The following is a 22,083-nucleotide window of genomic DNA, read 5'->3' as shown; positions in this document are numbered from 1 at the left end:
AAGGAACAAAGAAGTTTTTTGTTTTCTATTTAATTTGGCTTGGATTTACTGAACCATACTGTCAACGACTTGGTGCATGTACAAACTCATGCATAGAAAAATCTCAACGTATATAGTTATAACAAAGTTTTAAAATTATTTTACAGTTTCGACATCGGTTCAGGTCTCACACATAAGGAATCTCGGGCAACAAACGACATTACTGGCTCCTACTTCGTGTTAGTACCTTGTACATTCGTTGCACTGTATAAGAGACAGCCTGTTTACTGCTAACTCATTCTATTCAGAGGAGCAAGCCTTTCCAGCGAGCAGCAGACAGGATTACTGTGGATTCATTTGCTGCCCGCTCGAGATATTGACATTGTGATAGAGGCAATATGTCAGATTATTCTTCTTACTTACCAGGTTTCGGCGGATCGTCTAAAATCGTGATGTGCCAAATAATACAGTGCATCATTGCTGATCCAATGTGTTTCAACCACTTTCACCGACATCACAGTAAAATATTATATTTTAATCAGACCAGAGAATATATAATACAATGGACCATCTCGAAGTCGTACAATGAATATGGGTAACCGCTTAGGATTCACATTTTTTTGAGAGCGCTTCAGAGTTAATTATAAAAATTCTATCCAAAAAACCTTGATATTTAGACCCTGATTCAGCTTGTCGAACATACAGGGAGATTCATAAATATTCATGTGATTTCAAGATGTCACATCCACTACGTAACTGAAGACAGGAATTTGGGGTAAATCTTAACTTTCGAATTGGAATAGAATGTTTTAATTTAAAAACGAACTATCTGATTTTATGTGTGTGAAATTTTAAGGGACTTAACTGCTAAGGTCATCAGTCGCTAAGCTTACACACTACTTAACCTAAATTATCCTTGGGACAAACACACACACCCATGCCCGAGGGAGCACTCGAACCTCCGCCGGGACCAGCCGCACAGTCCATGACTGCTATCTGATTTTACAAAAATACTTTGTTACACATATGCATGTACAACCGTGGAATAGTTTTTACAGTCAAAGTTCTCAATTACCTTTCACAATTGTTCAACGTGCCTTCCAGCGGTCGCACAATCATCCAGACTTTAATCAAACTCGATCTATACTTTTTAGAGCATGTCTGGAATATTGAATTGACTGTTGTTGCTATGCTATGCCGTAATTCACCCAAAGCTATTGGAAGGGGAGACATATAGTGGAGTATTCCACAAATATCGCCCCTCTGCCTCTCTGCCGTCGAAAACGGGGCATATATACCGTGAGGTCAGGTGACCTTCGAAGCCTATGGTGAGATCGAGCTGCTTAGACTTCTTACGATTGATAAATTGTTGAGACAAGTCATTGTTTCTTGCCTTCTTACTTGCAAGTGGCACACGGTGCTGTTCTGTCTTGTTTAAAACTAAAATTTTCGGTATATTTAGGCGATTGTGTAAAAAATAGTTACATAACGTTGGTTGGTTGGCTGATTTGGGGAAGGGGTCCAAGCATCGAGGTCATCGGTCCTATCGATTAGGGAAGGATGAGGAAGGAATTCGGCCGTGCCCTTTCACAGGAACCATCCCGGCATTTGCCTGAAGCGATTTAGGGAAATCGCAGCAAACTGAAATCAGAATGGTCAGGCGCGGGTTTTGAACGTCCTTCCGGATGTGAGTCCAGTGTGCTGACCACTGCGCCGCCTCACTAGGTCTTCGACATATCTACGTACTAGATTCACGCAACACTTTTTCCCCAAAACGACAGGCTGTAAATGTTACTTCAGATAAGAGGGCGAAACACAGGAAGTCTTCGAAAGTCTCTCACGTTCGACTGCGGTGTGCGACTGCTGAGTTTCCTGTTTTCTTACGTTGTGTCGGTTCACTTTTCTACCTATACAGAATATAGCCTGACCACTGAACAATACACATTGTTGTTTATCACCACCCTGAAGGACTTTTAGCAACTGAATCGTCGCAAGAGATGCCAGTTAAATCAAAGTAATACCACACTCAAGAATGAGTATCTAGTAGCATATGCAGGAATCCTGACTCATCGTGCGAGACAAGGTCCTAGTGTGCGTCGTTTGCAATGGCCTTCCTTCGATCGGTTATGAAGTGTCAAGTGTGTATCTCTATTATGTATCTGATTTGCACATTGTAGTGCTGAGTTTGTGTTGTTACGGATTGAAGAAAGGGAGAGGGTGAAACTCGGTAACGGCACGTGGCCCATCCCTCTCGAATAGCACCAAGGGGGCACGGAACGTAACGTCACAAATCGACAGACGGATCACCTTCAACGGTGTCAAGTGCCCGCACTTTATCAGACGCCGTGCAGAGGTTCAGAATTTAATCCGACACTGGCGTAAAGTCTGGTGAACAGGGACTTTAAGCCACCATCTCTACTCCACGTGTCGGCCAATGCAGCTTCAACACGATACCACAGTTCATCAAGAGTAGTGACTGGCGTATTGTGACGAGCCAGTTGCTCGGCCACCATTGACCGAGAGATCTGGAGAATGTGCTGGCCAGGGCAGCAGTCGAACATTTTCTGTATCCAGAAAGTCCCTTACAGGATCTGCAACATGCGGTCGTGCATTATCGTGCTGAAATATAAGGATTCGCAGGGATCGAATGAAGGGTAGAGCCCCCGGGTTGTAACACATCTGAAATGTAACGTCCACTGTTCAAAGTGCCGTCAATGCGAACAAGAGGTTGTGACCGAGACGTGTAACCAATGGCACCCAATATCATCACGCCTGGTGATACGTCAGTATGGCGATGACGAATACACGCTTCCAATGTACGTTCACCGCGATGTCGCCGAACACGGATGCGACCATCATGATGCTGTAAACAGAATCTGGATTCATCCTAAAAATGACATTTTGCCTTTCGTGCACCTAGGTTCGTCGTTGAGTAAACCATCGCAGGCGCTCTTGTCTGAGATGCAGTGTCAAGGGTAACCGCAGCTCACAGTACATGCTGCTGCAAACGTCGTCGAACTGTGTTGTCTTGCAAACGTCTCCATCTGGTGACTCAGGGATCGAGACGTGGCTGCACGATCCGTTACAGCCATGCGGATAAGATGCCTGTCATCTCGACTGCTAGTGATACGAGGCCGTTGAGATCCAGCACGGCGTTCCATATTACCCTCCTGAACCCACCGATTCCATATTCTGCTAACAGTCATTGTATCTCGACCAACGCGAGCAGCAATGTGGCGATACGATAAACCGCAATCGCGATAGGCTACAATCCGACCTTTATCAAAGTCGGAAACGTGATGGTACGCATTTCTCCTCCTTACACAACAACGTTTCACCAGGCAACGCCGGTCAACTGCTGTTTGTGTATGAGAAATCGGTTGGAAACTTTCCTCATGTCAGCAAATTGTAGGTGTCGCCACCGGCGCCATCATTGTGTGACTGTTCTGAAAAGTTAATCATTTGCATATCACAGCATCCTCTTCCTGTCGGTCTGTAGCACGTCATCTTTGAGGTGTAGCAATTTTAATGGCCAGTAGTGTATCATGCATGTTACTTGGTCGACTCTTGCGGTTGGCTGACGCAAGATGAAACCCACCTGCCGCAGTAGGGCCCCTAATTATAGCTTGTAACGTGGCGGTGTGTCACCCAACTATGTCGGTAGCTGAGAAGCAGCGTGCTGTAATCGAGTTTTGAATTCGAAGAGTTTGTTCACACATGGAGCACATTCTCCTTCAGGATGACAATGCCAGACCACACACGAGAGCTGCGACTTCTGCAACAATCTAACGCCTTGGGTTCACTGTCATCGAACATTCTCCATAAAGTACCTACTTGGCCCTACCCAATTGTCATCTGTCTCCAAAACGTAAAGAACGCCTTCGAGGAATTCACTTTCATTGTAATGAAGCAGTGCAAGCAGAGATGGTGTTGTGGCTATATCAACAAAGTCAAATATTCTACAGTGATGGTATCTACAAACTGTTCTCTTGTTTGGAGAAATGTGTTCGTCGAAAGGGTGGATATGTTGAGAAATAATTATGTAGTCATGAAGAATAAAGATGAAGAATGTTAATAAAGTAGCACGCCTTCGTATTTTATTTCATTTTCAAAGAACTTCAGTTCTAGCGTTAAAGAGCAAAATGAAATAATGTGATACGACTTTACCCCAACTGCAAATACGTAAGTTATGTACCACATTTTGGGGTTCTGAGGTTTCAATCATTGCAGCTCTCGTAATGAATGTATGTACAGTTACGCAGCAGAAAGTCTTTAAAACTGACTAAATATAAAATGTTTATCATTGAACGTGAAAGAGGCCAACCAAACATGAAACCGTTTCATACTATCGGTGCTAGCAAAGTATATGGACTACAGTTCTCTGCGGAGAGAACTGTGACAAGCATTATTTGCTATGAGATCCAGCTGAAATGTGTAATTACATATATAAAGGGGACTTAGTATCAAAAGTAATATTTTATTCTCCAAACTACGTGTATAAAATTGCGCTTAAAGAAAACTCTTTCTCCATACTGAGACTCGATTTATGCTTTCTGATGACTTCTCAAATTTGAGATGTATCATTTGCGCGGCCCGTCCCGCCGGAGGTTCGAGTCCTCCCTCGGGGATGGTTGTGTGTTATTCTTAACGTAAGTTAGTTTAAGTAGTGTGTAAGTCTAGGGACCGATGACCCCAGGAGTTTGGTCCCTTAGGAATTCATACACAGTTGAACATTTTGAACAACACACCATTATCGAGTCTCAGTACAGCACAACTTTTCAAACTATCAAGATGTTTCTCAATTAGCCTTTATTTAAATTCATTTTAATGCAGCACTCCACCATTTAATACAATACGAAGCAATGTTATGTTAGAGACACATTTTCCAGACACTGTATTGGCAGGGAGTGTGGTACAGGGGGCAGGGGTGTGGTTTGTGGGAGGGGAGGGGGGAGGAATTGCGAGGAGGCGGACTTTCACAGGGAAGTGTCATGATGATGTCATGGCCTTGGTGCAAATTGTCCAGGTGCGATGATGTCAGAATGCTGATGTAGGCGATTTGGGCCATAATGCCGACTGCCCTCGTACTATGACCGAAACCTCGTTTGTTGTCTACGACCGAAGCCCTTGTGATTTCTGTCTACAAGGCTAGTCAGAGATGTCTAGTATATACATCTAATGGATCCCTCGCATCTGGGACTTCTTATATCCGGCGCTGTAGGCTTAGTAGCTCAGAAAGAATTCCAATATCAATTAGATGTTTGCCGTACTACCCTCATTTATCCTGAACAGTTCCAAAACCTGAGACCAACTTCCGTCAATGTACATGTATGTTAAATATTTATAATATAAATTTCTGTCACAATAAAAAGCAAGGAACTACTCCTTCTAAAACAAACACCGTGTATTTGCCTCTATTGAGCTACTACCTCTTTTTATTAAAACATGTACATGCGCCATCTATAAGTTTAACTACGTGGTAGAGATCTTTAAATAACAGAGTCTGTTCTATTGTGTCTGCTGTTCGCTATTCGTGTACTGATGTAATTTGTTGAAAGTGGGGTCGTAAGAGTACAAGATTTCACGGCGGCCTTCATCGCCTGCTTTAAGATCATCAACAAATGGAAGATTACGAAATCAATGTGATTCTTGAAATGGAACAGGATAGTTTATCCTATCAACACTGTGCCTTCAATAGTGGGCATACGAGGGCATTGAGGATTGGTATTAATGGTTAGCTGACTATCCCGTAACTTGGAAGTTCTACACGTAACCTCGAAACTGCACAAATGGAACTAAAGATTGCCAGATTTACACCATAGTCCGTACGTATCTGTTAGTGTCATCCACTGCATTAGCATAAAAGTTAAATTCTAAAGCGATCGCAACATAATACAAGTTGGGGCATTCTGTTATAGCTTTGGGAAAATGTCGAGTCTGGAGTGTAATATAGTTCCAGCACTCAGGTTTACTACAGGGAATACAAAATGACAATTCCGTCCGCCTAGATTGGTTTACTATACATTCGATTAGTGCAGTGTTGGGGATGTATTGAAGCTTCTTCATTCATCTGTGATCGGGAATTTCATTGTGACTCCATTACCGGTGGCACAAGGTTTCAGTCAGGTGGTTAGCAGAAACTTCTTACAATACGAGTTAGTAGTTGATAGAAATTAGGCAGTCACACCGCGAGGTATGGAATTGCAGTGAAATATTTCGAAGTGTTATCTTTCACCGTACAAGAAAGACAAACAGTTAATTGACAAGAAAGTGTACAGTTTCTCATTAAACGCTGTGGACAACTGACATTCACCGATAGGTTCACAGCAGGCAGATTTGATTCTAGAGGCTATACTATACAGTGTGAAATCGGTCTTCTTTTTATTATTCATTGTTCCTTCGGTAACCTTGAGAGAGAGACTCATCATATCCCAACTTTCAATTTTGTCTGTTCAAAGGGGTGTGCGCGGGGTTTCTTCATCGGAAAAGAGAATTATACACTTCACTAACAGCAATTAAATAATTCATTGATGAATGTTAAGAACATTGTCTCTCAAAAGTCAAACCTGCAAATAATATTTAGAACCTTTACGAATAGCTGGTGAATTACGTTATTAAGTAAAAGATCTGTTGACACTGTGTTTTTACGAGTGTAGAACTTCGCTATTTTGGTCCCATCGACAACAGAACAGTGTAATGCCATTTGACAGCAATATTGTGATTAGAGGGGTAATTACAACGTACTGATGCTCTTAGTTAATATGTCTACTCAAGCAAAGTGCTTTGTAATCCGATGGGATTGTCCTAAGCTGTCTACTATCACTTAGACCAATCAAACCTCCGCTGTCTGTCACTGAGTGGATTTGCGCAGTGGTCTAGACATTATATTCACGTTCAGTGTGTGCTAGTTTCCAACCGTATTAAGTTTATAGTGGTTTCTTTAGCTAGATTAAGGGAAATGGTTCACTGCGAAATTACACAGGCAATTTAATTCCACATTCACCTCGAATCGAGATCATGCTCTACCTTAAGTGAATTCATGACCGCCAGGGTGCTAGTCTTTAATATCTCCTCCTTTGACCCACTGTGATCTCCCAATAATCTGTGAATGCTTACTTCAGTTTTAAATACAAGGGTTACTATTAATGCTCAGAGTGTTGAAAAACACCGAAAAAACTATCCGATTTCACTGAAATTTAGGGAAGAAAATTACATGCAATTGGCGACCACTCGCTGTCACGAACAAGTAGGTGTGTCTCTCACTGTTCAAAAAGTTGTAAGTCGTAGCGGGGCTCGATCAAAAAGCCCCCCCCCCCCCCTGCGGGCAAATGCTCTACCACCTGAGTTACCCGAGCACGACTTACAGCTCGTCCGCACAGCTTTACTTCCATGAGTACCTAATCTACTACGTTCCAAACTTCACAGAAGTTCTCCTGCTGAACTAGTCCCTCAAATTTCGCAGGAGAACTTCTGTGAAGTTTGGAAAGTAGATGATTAGTTACTGGCGGAGGTAAAGCTGTGAGGACCGGTTGTGAGTCGTGCTCAGGTAGTAGAGCACTTGCCGGCGAGCAGCAAAGTTCCCGGGTTAGAGTCCGGCTCCGGGAACCAGTTTTATCTGCTAGGAAATTTCATACGTATACAGTGTTGAAGGAAGAATACTTGATTGCATTTGGTGTTCAGTACACCTCTGCCAGAAACAAAGGGAATCGAGTCAAACTGAGCGTGGACAAGAGATTAGAGTACCTACGTAATCCCATGCCGCTTCATCTCTGTGCCACGGTTCATCAGTCGTACTGGCTGCCAAGTGTTGGCATGTCAGTCTTTCGGCAACCCCTGACAGGTATTTTGAATGCAATTAGATATATGTAGAACTTGGTGGCCAGACTGACATTCTAACACTCTTTGTATCGCGGCAGATCTGGAAAGCGCTGGCGCCGGCCGGAGTAGCCGTTCGGTTGTAGGCACTACAGTCTGGAGCCGAACGACCGCTACGGTCGCAGGTTCGAATCCTGACTGGGGCATGAATGTGTGTGATGTCCTTAGGTTAGTTAGGTTTAATTAGTTCTAAGTTCTAGGCGACTGATGACCTCAGAAGTTAAGTCGCATAGTGCTCAGAGCCAAAGCGCTGGCAAAATGCAGCCTTGCGTTACCTTGTTGAAAGATGTGTAACGTGCCCACTGTATTTGTTTCTGGATGAAATTTAGCCCAACTCTACCTCCCCTATATAAAAATCTATATATTACCAAAACTATGTATTCACAAACTGTTATCAAACTTAAACTCAACTTTGGCTAAACAAATCCTAATCTGAACTGAACTGTCACTGATCTGAAGGCAGCTTTTCTGTATATTAAATGAGCAACGGGTGGAAAACAGTTATCTGGCTCTAATCAAAATTTACACTTGCCTCGCGACTTGACAACATTGTTCTAGATTTCTCGTAAGCACATCAGCAAACAGCAAGCAGACAGCGGCTGAGCTAGATTTCTATTTCTACATAACTATTCAGACTATTACGTACCACATGTTGCAATGTGGTAATGCGCAATGATAAACAGTAGGATGGTGAGAGTAACATTGCTATGAAATGATATTCCAAGACAGCAATTTTATTACAATGGAGTATATATTCAAAAAGGCTAAAATTTCGCGTGATCTTCACACGTAACATTGGTTTGAACAATACAATGTTTAACGAAGTCGACAATGATTTGTATAGGTACAAAATAGTTCAAATGGCTCTGAGCACTATGCGACTTATCTTCTCGGGTCATCACTCCCCGAGAACTTAGAACTACTTAAACCTAACTAACCTAAGGACATCACACACATCCATACCCGAGGCAGGATTAGAACCTGCGACCGTAGCGGTCGCGCAGTTCCAGACTGTAGCGCCTAGAACCGCTCGGCCACTCCGGCCGGCTTGTATAGGTACAATGTTAACGGACAATTCCTAAAAACAAACAGCCGGTCAGTGTGGTCGAGCGGTTCTAGGCGCTTCAGTCTGGAACTGCGCGACCGCTACGGTCGTAGGTTCTAATCCTGCCTCGGGCATGGATGTGTGTGATGTCCTTAGGTTAGTTACGTTTAAGTAGTTCTACGTTCTAGAGGACTGATGCCCTCAGCAATTAAGTCCCATGGTGCTCAGAGCCATTTCAACCATTTTTAACCAAACAGCTTAATTAGTTAATACGTTAATACATGACTCAGGCAAGTGGAGTGGTCTTTCTCTCAGCTCTGAGCAAGCGAACAAAGTTAAAGTAATTGCCAACAATCGCTTCCAAAAATTAGATGTGCGTTGCTGCAGTCTTACCTCGAACTCCTTCTCTTCCAAAAAAGTAACATTATTGAAAATTTATATTAATTTCACCTTTCAATATGTATATACATCTTGATTCTTGCTATCCTTTACAATAAATCTTTCTTCATCTGACAGATACCATCACAAATCAATACAGCACTACTAAATACGTCCATCACGTACCACACATCAATTACGATTGTATCAGACCGCGCAGAGCCAAAGACTGTGCCACAACAAGTCCAAAGATCGTTTAACGCCAACATAACTTGGTCTCTCTCTGACATACACATCGAGAACCTGCAGAAGTCAAAATGACATGTCCACCTTACAGATGACGTCACAAACTCCTCAAAGATTGGCCAACATCACCGGCCTTAACACGTCAGAAATATAACACAGCTGTCCAAATTACCGGATGTGTGAACCAGAGGTAGAGAAGATCCAACGAAGAACGATGCGTTTCGTTACGGGATCGTGTGGTCGGCGCGAGAGCGTTACAGTTATAATCAACGTGTTGCAGACGCTACAACGGAGGCGTTTTGCATCATGGAGAAATATACTATTGAAATTTTCCATGAAAAATCGGACAACATATTACTTCCTCCTACAAATACCTCGCAAAATGACCGCGACGACAAAATTCGAGAGATTGGAGTCTATAAAGAGGTTTACTGATAGTCATGCCTCTCATGCGCCAATAGCGAGTATAAGAGGGAACTGGGAATCCGTTAGTGGTACCAAATGTATCCCCCGCCACACACCGTGAAGTGGCTTGCGGAGTGTTGATGTAGATGTAGAGGTGTTGCGTGGCCAAAGGCATCCCATATCACCAGGTCAGGTATTGAGTGAGTAGGACTATGACGAATGTAATCTGACAACGGCTGTTCGCCTTGGAGCCTCCGCACTCGTATACTTCCATTGTGTTACCGCACGCAGAATAGTTACTCGTGTGGAAAGAAGACGTTGTGCCACTCCTGTGTAATATTCATATGTACAAAGTGATATGCAATGTTTGGTATGTTCTTGTATCAAAATTACAGGCTGAAAGGAAATAGATAATTAATAATTAAGCGCCCATGTCCTTGCCTCGTTGGATACATAACTGACGTTCAGCTACCTCGGGCGTGTCTTTTTGTATTCCGCCTGGAAGGCGGCGCGTGGGTCTGCTCCTGAAATCTTAAAGGTTGGCTGAATAAAGGAAGCGAGTAGGAGCAGGTGAGGTAAAACACGTCGGTACTACAAGTAAGTAAAAGGGGTTTACTAGTGTATAAACATAGATAACCTGATTACATAACTTTAGGTGAAGAGCACGTAGGTGCGAAGACTTAGACCAGTCGTAAGTAGTGCAAAGTCTCTATACTAAACGAGCTGAAGCGAAGTGTCCCGGCCATCTGCTCTTGATGAACTGCCGAAAGTGGAGCGGCGCTCGTAGAGCTCCACAGTGTCGGTTAGAGGGCGCTGTCGTCAGTGTGGACCGTCCGCTCTCGTAGTGCCAACATAAGAACTGGCACCGAAGCTGTGGCATCTTAGCTACCGATACCACATGTCTGGTATTTCGATGTGTAACCGCCTTAGTGCGAGCTGCTGGGAGCTTTCTCTTTGACTTCACGCAAAGGCGGGAGGGGGTTAGTGTAAAGGTTCTGATCACTAGAATTCACCTCAATGTGTGAGATTAAATTCCAACTGATATGTCTGCGTAAGGAGAAGAAACTAACGATCCAAATCCGAAAACAATTTATTGGACTGTTCAATTAACCAAAACAAATTCTCCAAGTATAACACCAACACAACACAGTGATCTGTCTTCGAATCACAACTACATACAAGAATAAGATAGAAAACAACTGAAATAATTTCCTACTAGTTTCCGCCAGAGACTTCTCCGATATACCAAGCCTAATCCAGAGATCAGCGAGAAGATCCAAGCTGGACTGCCGGGGCGGCAGCTATCCAAGTCTGCTGGCGGTCGATGAACTGCAGATGCGCGCCGAGCGCCGGCCTTTATAGTGCTTCGGCGGATGAGTACCTCTGAACTATTTTCCATCACGTAGTTTGACGTGTGAAAATAGTTCCGGGATCTGCAGCGACCTCTTCCTTATGTTTATGTGGGCCGGTAGTGGCTCCTGGTGGTGTTGTTGTTGCGGCTGTTGCTGGTGACAGTTCATCAATATTGCCTGTCGGTTGTGCAGTGCTTCGGTGTGCCTGCGAGGCGGGCAACCCACGGCTGCAGGCTGTCAGTTTGGTTGCTGATACTCTAGGCGCCGTGATGTCTGGTGGAGAAGGCCACAGCACCAACCCTCTCCAAAGTGTCGCAGGAAGTGTAGGTATGTGACTCTGTTAATGATGATCCGTCCATCGTATGGGGACGGTAATCTCTGTGGCTCCCGTTTGAATATGCAGCACTGAATCCATCCTTAAGAAGAGTGTGACTACAGCTATCCACAGTTAAGACACTCAGCATCACAAGATGAACAATTAACTCACTTTATTTTAGAATTGGTTTCGTTAGTTTAGCTCGCTTTCTTTTGCATTTCCTTCTAGCTACACAACCTTTTTTGGAATGATTGTTTGTTTAACGTTAGTTTAAACAAACTTCTTTGTCAAGTTTCTCTTAATTTTTCCCACTTTATTAATTTCTTTTCGTTTTAAATGTATTTATGGTTGCAAATCATTTTTCTAGGGAGTCTCAGTCAAAACTGTCGGTTCACCAATTTTTCGGCTCTTCTTATTTAACTGGAACCAACTGCAATAAAGAGTCGGTCGGGTGTCTTTTGCTGTTGGACGTTTGGAAAAGATTACATTTTTTCCATCGGTTGGAGCAACATTAATTTCTGCAGAAGTAGTCTGAAGATTCTCAATCGGAGCAGCAGCTTGAAGTATTTTATGTGCCGCAATGATGGAAGCAACGGCAGGAGACGTCGGACTGGGTTCAGCAGCAACTTGAAGCAAGCTAGAGACAGCAGCATGCTGAGACGAGTAGGACGCAGCAGTAGGCTGAGGTGAGGGGAAATATTGATGGGTGTTTATAACCCCAGAGATTGAGTGTTCATTATCAGTGACAGGTAGTGGTTCTCTGTAGTCTCACATGGAGCATAATCATGCTCACCGAAGACTCTTTGTTTGACAGTCCAAATGGCAGTCTTGAAAAATTCAATAATCGACAGAATCGTAGTTGTTTCCTTTTAGAAAAGCCGCCCCATATAGCTTAGGCTTTATTTTGTGTGTGCGTGTGTGTGTGTGTGTGTGTGTGTGCGTGTGTGTGTGTGTGTGCGTGTGTGTGTGTGTGTGTGTGTGTGTGTGTGTGTGTGTGTTTGGGCTGGAGAACTGGCCTCTGTCGCTGCTGGCTCCAGTCAGCAAATATCTTACACAACTGAAAAAAAAAAAAAAAAATTCGGATTGCATCCAGCCACTTGGGTAATATGATGCCCACGCTCCAGGAGTACAGTCATTCGTTAACTGATCATTAGCTCGAACCGACAGAAAAAAAACGTGGAGGCCTATGTGGTCCAGGAGCATTGAAACATACTTCTGTTGTTACAGTGTTGCCTCTATGCACCCCAATGTGTTTACTACGTTTCGGGGATAGAAGCTTTGATCTGAGCTGTGGTACTATTTTTACTCCAGTCTCTTCACAATCATATATTATGTCAGGGGTAAATACGTATGTATCAACAACTCGAGTTAACCAGTCGAAAATATTAGTCGCATTTGGTTTGTTGAACGTTGCTGTTCGTGCTGTACTTTTCGGCTCTGGTTTTCTGAGGATTATCTGAGAATATCTGGCCTCTTATCCAAATAACCAGTCTTCGCCATCTACTTGTTTTTCATTATAAGATGTATGATTTTTGCCGGCCGGTGTCGCCGTGTGGTTCTAGGCGCTTCAGTCTGGAACCACGCGACCGCTACGGTCGCAGGTTCGAATCCTGCCTGAGGCATGGATGTGTGTGATGTCCTTGGGTTAGTTAGGTTTAAGTAGTTCTAAGCTCTAGGGGACTGATGACCGCAGATGTTAAGTCCCAAAGTGCTCAGAGCCATTTGAACCATTTTTTGTATGCTTTTTGCACAACTTCTCTGCCCGTTCAAAGGAAAGTCCTCTGACCTCATATTAGTCCAAACCAGATAACCTTTCCTTCGTTTTTAATAAATACCTGACCAGTAAATTCTCTTCCTCTGGTGTAAAAACGGTTGTAATTTGGCCTAGGTTCTTGATCAAAACTGGAGGTGTTTTATTAGGATACACAGTCCCTCTCGCCGACAAATGAAATATATTTTCAGGTTTCTTGATTTTTTCAGAAATTCTTTATTCTACAGTTGTTTGTGGAACATAAAAAGAGTGAGCCACTGTTTTATATCCCATTTTACTCATAATAAGGACTTCACTAACGTTTTCTCACCACCCCCATGGCCGAGGTCGCAAAGGCACGATTATGCAGTGGCGCTCGATCAAAGGGTAAGCCGATTCCAATCGCTGTGTGAAAAAATTTTCGCAATTAGCATTTGGCCGGCAAAGGCAGGAGACGCGGCAGCCTAGCTTCAGTACTAAGCCTCACCGGAGTGTCCCATGAAGTGATGGCATGTGACATTGTTAATGGTGTCCGTCCGTTGGTAGGGCACGTTAAGCTTGGCGGCCCCTTTGCTGTTATTCGCGCCTATGTGCCGGCACCTCGTTTCAACCTCTCCCTTCTGTCATCATCATCATCATCATACAATAAGAACATTACATTACACTCCACACACACACACACACACACACACACACACACACACACACACACACATACGTGCAGTACCACAGAAATTGTAACGGGATGTGTTATAAGTAAATAAACAAAACAAAACAAAAATCGGCTCTTTCCATTAACTCCAGATTCCACTCATCTCGATCCGTTTTCCTCTTCAATGTCCGTACCTTCTTAGGAAACTGTAAGTAGGCTGTTTAGGTTTTTATGTTGGTAACGCCACGTAGCGCTCTATATGAAAATCACTGACTGTGCTGTGTGAAGTCTGTGGTTGGTTTGCATTGTTGGAATATTTGCTATTGTAGTGTTGGGCAGTTGGATGTGAACAGCGAGTAGCGTTGTGCAGTTGGACGTGAGCCGCAAGCAGTGGTCGACATGGGTAGAGAGATGGCAGAATTTTGAGACCGGACGATCTGGACGTGAGTCCATCAGAAAGAGTAAATTTGTAATACTGTATATCATGAACTGATATATACACTCCTGGAAATGGAAAAAAGAACACATTGACACCGGTGTGTCAGACCCACCATACTTGCTCCGGACACTGCGAGAGGGCTGTACAAGCAATGATCACACGCACGGCACAGCGGACACACCAGGAACCGCGGTGTTGGCCGTCGAATGGCGCTAGCTGCGCAGCATTTGTGCGCCGCCGCCGTCAGTGTCAGCCAGTTTGCCGTGGCATACGGAGCTCCATCGCAGTCTTTAACACTGGTAGCATGCCGCGACAGCGTGGACGTGAACCGTATGTGCAGTTGACGGACTTTGAGCGAGGGCGTATAGTGGGCATGCGGGAGGCCGGGTGGACGTACCGCCGAATTGCTCAACACGTGGGGCGTGAGGTCTCCACAGTACATCGATGTTGTCGCCAGTGGTCGGCGGAAGGTGCTCGTGCCCGTCGACCTGGGACCGGACCGCAGCGACGCACGGATGCACGCCAAGACCGTAGGATCCTACGCAGTGCCGTAGGGGACCGCACCGCCACTTCCCAGCAAATTAGGAACACTGTTGCTCCTGGGGTATCGGCGAGGACCATTCGCAACCGTCTCCATGAAGCTGGGCTACGGTCCCGCACACCGTTAGGCCGTCTTCCGCTCACGCCCCAACATCGTGCAGCCCGCCTCCAGTGGTGTCGCGACAGGCGTGAATGGAGGGACGAATGGAGACGTGTCGTCTTCAGCGATGAGAGTCGCTTCTGCCTTGGTGCCAATGATGGTCGTATGCGTGTTTGGCGCCGTGCAGGTGAGCGCCACAATCAGGACTGCATACGACCGAGGCACACAGGGCCAACACCCGGCATCATGGTGTGGGGAGCGATCTCCTACACTGGCCGTACACCACTGGTGATCGTCGAGGGGACACTGAATAGTGCACGGTACATCCAAACCGTCATCGAACCCATCGTTCTACCATTCCTAGACCGGCAAGGGAACTTGCTGTTCCAACAGGACAATGCACGTCCGCATGTATCCCGTGCCACCCAACGTGCTCTAGAAGGTGTAAGTCAACTACCCTGGCCAGCAAGATCTCCGGATCTGTCCCCCATTGAGCATGTTTGGGACTGGATGAAGCGTCGTCTCACGCGGTCTGCACGTCCAGCACGAACGCTGGTCCAACTGAGGCGCCAGGTGGAAACGGCATGGCAAGCCGTTCCACAGGACTACATCCAGCATCTCTACGATCGTCTCCATGGGAGAATAGCAGCCTGCATTGCTGCGAAAGGTGGATATACACTGTACTAGTGCCGACATTGTGCATGCTCTGTTGCCTGTGTCTATGTGCCTGTGGTTCTGTCAGTGTGATCATGTGATGTATCTGACCCCAGGAATCTGTCAATAAAGTTTCCCCTTCCTGGGACAATGAATTCACGGTGTTCTTATTTCAATTTCCAGGAGTGTATATATACATATATGATAACTTTTGAATATTATTAAGGTAAATACGTTTTTTGTTCTCTATTAAAATCTTTCATTTGCTAACTATGCCTACCAGTAGTTCGTGCCTTCAGTAGTTAGAATCTTTTATTTAGCTGGCAGTATTGGCGCTCGCTGTATTGCAGTAGTTCGAGTAACGAAGATTTTTCTGAGGTAAGTGATTCATTAAAGGTATAGGTTATTGTTAGTTAGGGCCATTCTTTTGTAGTGATTATTGACAGTCAGATTGCGTTGCGCTAAAAATATTGCGTGTCAATTTAGTGTTGATCAGAATAAGTAAAGAGAGAAATATTTAAGTACGTTCAGTTTTGCTCAGCTGTTTGAAAATCAAATCACGTAAGGGGCTTACCAGCACTGTCATTTATAAATTTTTCACTGGAATAGTCAGATTTTTATCTTGTAGTTTGTATAATTAGTGTAGCTATTGTGTATTGCTAGAGCGTAATTGTAGAGAGAATTTCCTTTGTAGTTTTTCATTGTTGTACAATAAAACAGTTGTGGCATGGGTGTAGATTTGCACCAAGTATTTCGCAGCGGCGATTGCAATTAATTAGATATTATTTTCAGTGCTATGTTAATGTGTTTTCTTATTTTGCTCTTCAAATTGTGCTTTTCTGTGTTATCGTGAGAAAAATTGTGACAATAATGGCGTGTGAAAAACGTAATACTAGGCTCCAAAGTAAACTGAGAAATGACAGTGATGACGAGATTAGTGTGTTAGCGCCACCGTGTAATGAATTAACTAATGTTCAACATAGTAATTTGGTAATTGTGCATAGGGGAATGGATCAGCCAATAAATAATCGTGTAGACAGTGAAACAGCTAGTGAAGAGGGTAGTATTGTCGATCGGTCGGTCGGCAACAGCTCGCCACAGGAATCCGAAATGACAGGACACAATTTTGCAAATACCTTAGATTCAGGTTTTGCGTCATTAACCGTTTCTCAATCAAGTCAAGACACATTTTCTGCTTTTCAAAATGCGAATGTTGCCGCTGCAAATGCACTGCCGAAAAGTACAGAGGAGCATGTTTCAGACACCAGTGCATTGTTATTACAATTAATGCAACAAATGGAACAACAGCTTCAAAAGTTAGACACAATGGAACAAAATCAATGACAAACACAGCAACAGTTAGACACCATGGACAAAATCAGAGACAAACACAGCAATGGCTTCAAAAGTTAGACTCAATGGAACAAATGCTTAAACAAACACGTGAAGGTTTAACTGTTGAGTTACTTAAAATCCAATCGAAATGTCAAAAAGTCTGTAATGACGTAAAAACACAAATTTGTGAGCATTTTCAACCTATTTTTTCGCGTCATGAAATGCATTACAGAATCACGAAGCAGCCATAAAGGAAATGCAAACTATTGTTCATGAAAATCACGACACGTTGCAAGCTAAAATTGACTCAGTTGCATCTACCGATTCGGTTATGCAGCTTGCAAAAACTCAGGAAAACTTAAAGGACACAGTAGATACTATTTCACTCACATGGATACTCTGAAACTTGGTTCAGAAAAAACACACTGAGGAAATCAGTTCACTATCGGGGAAAACAGCCGAATTTTCGGATCATTTCACTAACCTATCTACAAAGGATGATCTGAATGACACAAGACCCGTAGCCTTCACTGACACAGAAGAGTATGAACAAATTAAGAAATTTAAACAAAGTCAAAATCAAATTAATACGCAACACAAAAGAGATATCCGGGTAGTACAAGGTCAGTTGGCACAAGTAATACAAGAATTACATATTTCAGAGGACACTCGCGCTCCAATACAGGAGGAGTGACATAGAAATACGGAAAAGCCACAGAAAAATAACACAAGGAATGTCGGAAATTATGAAAGAAATTGGCAAGGTACACCGAATTTTGAGATGGAACCGCCGACACGACGTAACAATGACCGATATGTGACTCGCAGTCATGATGACTTTGACTATAAGCTGTTTGTTATTACACGTAAATTCAAAACATTTAAGAATTCCGTCAACGATATTCATCCACAAGCATGGCTGCATCAATTCTCTCATTTTTTTTCCTCCCAACTGGTCATTGGAGCACAGATTAGAATTTATGTGTGGCTACTTAAAGAATGAACCAGCTGTAAGAATGCGATCGGTCATTCACGATTGTCACAGTGAAGGAGAATTTTATCATGCCTTCCTCTCAGCATATTGGTCTCAAGCTGCTCAAGACCGAGTAAAACATAGCATCATAATGATGAAACATTTCGAAAAATCTGAATTTTCCAGTCTTGTCAAATATTTTGAAGACATGTTGCATAAGAATCAGTATCTTTCAAACCCATACAGCCCCTCAGAACTCACCCTCGTTTGCTTAATCAAACTGCCTGAACATTTACGACATATTATTTTGGCAGGACGTTGCAAAGACGACATCGAAGCTTTTCAGGGACTGTTACAAGAATTATAAATTGACACTGACAACCGCAGGACGCGAAAACAGGAACACAAAAATTACAGGTCACATCCGTCACAATTGCGCGGTGACAGAAATAGTAACTGGACTCGACAAGGCTATTCTTACAACGCAAATCGTGACCAAAACAGACACCACCCGTATGACAACCGTTGGCAGAATAATAGTTATAGAGAAAGATCGCATTTCCGTAGTAATGAATACGGCAGAGATAACCATAGAAACAGACAATATGGAAACCAAAACAATTATCATCAAGGGAGACAGAATAACTTCAGACGCAACAGTTCAGCATGCAGTTACGATTCAGGGAGAAATTCTCCACCACGTGACCGAGAAGGAAGAAACTATGGAAACTACCGACATGACGACAGACGAAATAATCATAACGACAGACCTGAATTTCGTCAGAAATGGCGGGATTCAAACAGGGCAGGGCCCTGTCGGCAAGGTGCATTTATAGAAGTTAGATCTCCAAATCCCAATAACGACGCGCGCCAACAAAGAGACATTAGGCAACGACTCACACCGCTGGCAGCCACAAAACGTACTTACGAAGCTGACAACGTAGCTGCCGTGGCTAGTAATTATGTAAAAATGGAAGACATTAGGGACATCTTACTCCAGGAACACGTCGTAAAACATAACAACAGTGCATATCCTGTAATTCACATTACAGTAAATGACGTAAAATTTACGGCAGTACTTGACTCTGGCAGTCCCATTTCAGTAATCAGTGAAAGAGCCTTTAGCAAATGCAACAAATCGAACGACTGCCCCACACTTTCGTTACGTAAGATTAAATTACAAGGTGCAATCGTTGGAAAAAGTGTAGATGTACGCCAACAAACCAACTGAGAATTCTTTTGTCAAAGCCACAGTTTCCCTATGAACTTTCTTATTGTTCCGTTATTGTTGATGGAAATTATATTGGGAGTAGACTTTTTGAATTACTCGATAAATAGTACAATTCTCGATAAATAGTACAATTCTCAATAAATAGTACAATTCTCAAGGCTGTCAATTCAACCAAGTACCTGGGTGTTAAAATTACGAACAACTTCAGTTGGAAAGACCACATAGATAATATTGTGGGGAAGGCGAGCCAAAGGTTACGATTCATTGACAGGACACTTAGAAGATGCAACATGTCCACTAAAGAGACAGCTTACACTACACTCGTTCGTCCTCTGTTAGAATATTGCTGCACGGTGTGGGATCCTTACCAGGTGGGATTGACGGAGGACATCCAAAGGGTGCAAAAAAGGGCAGCTCGTTTTGTATTATCACGTAACAGGGGAGAGAGTGTGGCAGATATGATACGCGAGTTGGGATGGAAGTCATTAAAGTAAAGCAGCGAGATCTATTTACGAAATTTCAGTCACCAACTTTCTCTTCCGAATGCGAAAATATTTTGTTGAGCCCAACCTACATAGGTAGGAATGATCATCAAAATAAAATAAGAGAAATCAGAGCTCGAACAGAAAGGTTTAGCTGTTCGTTTTTCCCGCGCGCTGTTCGGGAGTGGAATGGTAGAGAGATAGTATGATTGTGGTTCGATGAACCCTCTGCCAAGCACTTAAATGTGAACTGCAGAGTAATCATGCAGATGTAGATGTAGCTGAATGAATACACAGCAATCTTAAACTTTCACGATGCTGAAATAAGTTTAGAGAAAGAAGGTAAGTCAATAGCTTTGAAATTTGAAGATTGGCTCTCAATCCATGACGAGGAAATTAATCGCCATTACCTCCTGTTAGACAACAATTCGGAATTTTCGACGGAGCTTGACACTAACAATCACTCTGCAAATACTGACAGGGATGATATCGACGGCGTATTTGATACTAATGAGTTAATTCAGAATAAAATTCAAACAATTGAGAATTATAATCTTGGCTTGTCTTATATTCGATACAAATCAATACTATCATTATTCCTGAAACAGGCAGGCCGCAAACGTTGGAAGAACTTCTTCAAAATTTTAATGGTGTAAAAGTGTTGTCTTCTATTGATCTCAGATCCAGCTTTTATCAGATCGAACTTCATCCAGAATGTTGAAAATACACAGCTTTTCTTTGTTTCGACGTTTGTTATCAATTTCGGAAACTTCCTTTTTGTTTGAACATATCTTTAGCAGCATTCTTTCGTGGGCTAAATTCCATATTACCTGAGTTCTTAAAACATCACATCACCTTATATGTGGAGGATATTCTGATTGCAGAAGCCTCATGGGAACAACATAATCGCATCCTCAACAGTGTGTTACGTATTTTTGCAGAATCTGGAATTACAGTTAACTTGGAAAAGTCTGAATTCGGTAGGACACATTATTTCTTCGGAAGGCATTCAGCCGGATCCTGAAAAATTAGAAGCAATCAGAGCCATTCCAGTTCTATTCACAAGAAACAAGTCCGCAGTTTTCTAGGTCTCGCAAATTTTTACCGTCGTTTTCTAAATATGCAAATTCTAGTTACACCAAAACTTTGTTCTCTCACTGGAAAAGAATACTATTTGGAACTGGGACGAACAGGCACAGCTGGAATTCAATTCTTTGAAAGAAGCGCTACTTGACGCGCCAATACTAGCTCATCCAGATCTGTCACAAGATTTCTGCGTTAGCACAGATTCTTCTAAAGTTGGTCTTGGTGGCCATTTATTTCAAGAAGCCATAGAAAATTACAATACTGTTCAGAAAACCATTGCTTTTGTTAGCCGAGTGCTAACAAAATCTGAAAAAATTATTCCGTTACTGAATTAGAAGCTTTAGCTATCGTTTGGGCATTTAACAGTTTCCGTTTCTTTCTTTCTGGTAAGCACGTAAAAGTATACAGTGATCATTGTGCATTACAATTTCTTATGTCTTCAAAATTGAATCATGACAGGTTAAAACGTTGGGCATTGTTTCTGCAAGAATTCCGCTTCACAATAGTCTACATTCCCGGCAAGGAGAACATTGTTGCGGACGTACTGTCACGCTCACCGGCTGGGCTTGAGAAAATTAACACAGAAGGCAACCTCGAGAAAAATTTCAGTATTCTTTACATTTAGAAAGTCGCCTTTGAAAACTTCATCACCACATCAGTAAAGGACATTGCTCATGACCAAGGTAAAGATCCGATTTGGAAAGCCATCAAAAGTAAATGGCATGAAAAGACACACACACAAATTCGGCATTATTATCTGGTTAGAAACAACATACTCTTCAAACGCTGCACTGTTGATGACAAGCTATGGACATTTTGCATTCCTGACGATTTTGTTAATAAGCTCATTTGGTACATTCATTTCAGCTATGCACAATTTGGTCCACGAAAATGTTATCATATGCTTTGGACGACTTGTTATTTTAACACATGCAAAAGAGAATTCGAAGAGTCTTATCTATTTATAAAGCTAAACCATCTACCATCTCCCATCTTGCTCCGTTGTTTCCTATCATTCCTTCTAAATTAAAAGAATATGCTGCTGTTGATCTCTTGGGACCTCTTGTCAGAACATCGAATGGATTTTCGTACGTTCTAGTTGCTGTTGAACTTACTTCAAAATTTGCTTCTTTCACACCGTTATGTAAAGCCACTGGACGGTCTGTCTCCAACGCCTTTGTTAAAAATTTCTTACGTGAAGTTGGACACGTTAGTAAAGTCATTTCAGATAACGGATCGCAATTG

The sequence above is a fragment of the Schistocerca americana genome, chromosome 1 (genome assembly GCF_021461395.2).
Source record: "Schistocerca americana isolate TAMUIC-IGC-003095 chromosome 1, iqSchAmer2.1, whole genome shotgun sequence".
NCBI lineage: Eukaryota > Metazoa > Arthropoda > Insecta > Orthoptera > Acrididae > Schistocerca > Schistocerca americana.
The sequence above is the reverse complement of the archived record's forward strand: the minus strand, read 5'-3'. Positions refer to the sequence as shown.